We start from the raw sequence: 3,527 nt of genomic DNA on the forward strand, positions 1-3,527 counted from the left end.
CAGACTTTTGGGGGATAGGACTTCCTATACCCCACTCCCGGGAGATCCAAAAGATGGTTTCGTGGAGGAATTAAGAACCATACTTTTAAAAGCATTCAAGTGCGAGATTCTAACTAAAGAAGAATACCAGTACCTGCTCAACTCCAACCCCACCACCCCCATTTTCTACTTCCTACCTAAGGTGCATAAATCTATGACGAATCCCCCAGGGAGACCCATTGTGGCCGGGATAGATTCCCTGACATCACATTTGTCCGAATACGTGGATGTATTTTTAAGGAAACATGTGCTGAGTCTGCCAGCCTATTTAAAAGACACTACATCTGTTCTCAACCTGATGGATTCATTCGAATGCAAAGACACCTACAGATGGATCACCATAGATGTCCAGTCACTCTACACCTGCATAGAACATGATAAGGGTGTAGAGGCCTGCAATGGATTCTTGAGTAAAGATGCCGAGATCACAGAGGAGCACAGAACATTTTTATGTGAATTGATGAATTTTATTTTGAAACAGAATTATTTTAAATTTTTAGACACTTACTTTCTACAAATCTGTGGCACCGCCATGGGCACAATTTTCGCGCCCAGTTTTGCTAATCTTTTTATGGGAAATTGGGAAAATGAGTACATTTTTAAGGACCACCCGTTCCAACAAAATATCGCATTCTATAAACGTTATATAGATGACATTTTACTTGTGTGGGATGGTGACGGTGCAAATTTTAAAGAATTTTTTATGTATTTATCTAATAATTCCATGAATCTTCTATTCACTGCAAAGGAAAGCACAGAGAAGATAGAATTCCTAGATTTGGTTTTGACACATACGGGCAATGAAGTGATTACTAAGAACTACATTAAGGAAGTGGATATGAACAGTTATGTACATTATCGAAGCAATCACAGTCAACAATGGAAGAATAACATCCCCTTTTCACAGTTCAACAGAATTGCTCGGAACTGTAAGGATACTGAGGACCGAGATCAGCAACTGCAGGTATACACTGAAAGATTCAGGGAAAAAGGTTATCCGAACCATCTCTTGGAAGAAGCAAACCTGAAGGCCAAGAAATTGGAGAGGAAACAACTTCTGAAATATAAATCCAAGGAAAAAGGAGATGACACAGTGAGGTTTGTCACCACGTACAGTAGACATGAGAACATTATTAAGAAAACACTGAAAAAACACTGGAACATCCTCCTTATGGATCCTATTTTGAAAGACTATCTCCCAAAGGATCCTTTAGTGGTATTTAGGAAGTCGCAAAATCTTAAAGATCTGGTGGCACCAAGCATGCTAAGGAACCCGGAAATACGATCAAGCATGCCCAAATGCGTTGGATGTTATAAATGCGGCCGCTGCAATGTATGCCGGTACGTACACCCTATTAGGAAAACCTTCAAGAATACCAACGGATCTAAAGATTATAAGATCAAGCAGTTCATTAACTGTAATACGGTGTCAGTGATCTACATGCTGGAGTGCTCGTGTGGGATGAAGTATATAGGGAAAACGAAAAGACCTCTGAAAATCCGCATTCAGGAACATGTAAAAAACATTAAAAACAAAGTACTAACACATGCAGTACCGAAACATTTCCATGCCTGCCACAACTCGGATCCTGACTAATTAACTTTCAAGGGCATTGAGCTAGTCTCACTGGGCGAGAGAGGTGGTGATCCCTCTAACCTTTTATCGAAAAGGGAAATGTATTGGATCTTTGAACTCAACACCTTGCACCCTGACGGCTTCAACGAGGGCTATGAAATAGCCCCCTTTTTGTGACGTAAGCTGACCACACCTTCTTCTTCCTACTTGGGCAACCTGTCTCTTCTCTGTTGTCATTCCCACTAAGGTCACCTCCCCAACCACGTCGTTGTATTATGATACCTTTAAAAACCACGCCAATACTACAGCCATACCGCACTGGAGATGCCCAACTCCGTTCGATCTTGGAAGCCAAGCAGTGCTGGGCCCAGCTAGTACATAGATGGGGAACCATCATGGAAGACTGGGTGCTGTAATTTTTTGAGCAAGGGATATGAGGATATTGTACTAATTAATATATACGCTCTCTCACCTTCCCACGGGAACTTCGGTGTTTCCAAGAGGTGCAAATATACTTTAATACACAGTAATTATGTTAACACCTGAATATCGTTCATCACGAAATAATATGTCTGTTGCTGTAATACCACCTCCGTGTGTGAATGACTATATTCACATTCACCTCCATCTCCATGCGTAGTTGCATGTATATAAGTTGTAATACTGTAAACAATCAGCACAATTAGGCCCCTTAACTAATCCTCCACATTATAAAAGCCTGTAATATTTGACCTAATCCTGTCCCTAATGCTGTAATTCTAACTACCAGTTAGGCATCTAATTGTATGGGCTGTTTAAATATTCTTATACCTGGGACAAGGGGTACAAATAGAACTTAGTAGAAACATGAGACATTTGTATAAATAATATTCCTAAATTACATTTTTCTCTCTTTATTCTCGGTTATGAGCATATTTCTATTATGAACTGTCACATCAAAAATGGCCGCCGCGACCACATGACTATACAAATAGATGCCTGGGAGAATACACTCCAAGAACATGGTCGCCGCTACTTTGTGGACGTTTCTAACCTCTGATATCAGATGGGAGAACAGGCGCATGCGCAGCTGATGTCGGACACAAACATTCTACAACCCGCACCCAGCGCATGCGCAGTGGAGAATGCCGGACTTCGGAAGTGGGGCGGACGTGACGTCACCCACGATCCGGACAGGAAGTCCGGTAAATGAACTTCAACAGTGTTTTTTACAAATTTAAACACATGAAAACAGTTTTTCACAAAGCGGTTTTGCACAGCATAATGATATTATGCTGTAAGGTTATTGTCACTCTGTTTTGATATGTGTAAACAGTTTATGAAGTTTGGTATCTGTTAATTGACAGGAAGTGATGTAGCTATCACTTCCTCATTAACACAGGTATATATAGATGAGCTGTCCCAGTTACCTATCACCCCTTGATGAATTCCAGATAGGACAAAACGCGTTGGGTGTTATGATACATACCTTCTCAAAAGCTAAGAACCTTATTTATACACATTTTTTTATGCTGATCTTATTTCCAATTTCTCTAACGTCCTAAGTGGATGCTGGGGACTCCGTCAGGACCATGGGGTTTAGCGGCTCCGCAGGAGACAGGGCACAATAATAAAAGCTTTAGGATCAGGTGGTGTGCACTGGCTCCTCCCCCTATGACCCTCCTCCAAGCCTCAGTTAGATCTTTGTGCCCGGCCGAGAAGGGTGCAATCTAGGTGGCTCTCCTGAGCTGCTTAGAATAAAAGTTTAAGTTAGGTTTTTTATTTTCAGTGAGTCCTGCTGGCAACAGGCTCACTGCTACGAGGGACTTAGGGGAGAGAAGTAAACTCACCTGCGTGCAGGATGGATTTGCTTCTTAGGCTACTGGACACCATTAGCTCCAGAGGGAGTCGGAACACAGGTCTCACCCTGGGG

General features: G+C 41.9%; 1 pseudogene; it reads left to right on the top strand.

Annotated features, from left to right (window-relative positions):
• The first annotated feature begins 1,915 nt into the window (after nucleotides 1-1,915).
• On the top strand, nucleotides 1,916-2,034 carry LOC134912541 (5S ribosomal RNA; annotated as a pseudogene).
• The last annotated feature ends 1,493 nt before the right edge of the window (nucleotides 2,035-3,527 follow it).

The sequence above is a fragment of the Pseudophryne corroboree genome, chromosome 4 (assembly GCF_028390025.1).
Source record: "Pseudophryne corroboree isolate aPseCor3 chromosome 4, aPseCor3.hap2, whole genome shotgun sequence".
In the NCBI taxonomy this organism is placed as follows: Eukaryota; Metazoa; Chordata; class Amphibia; order Anura; family Myobatrachidae; genus Pseudophryne; species Pseudophryne corroboree.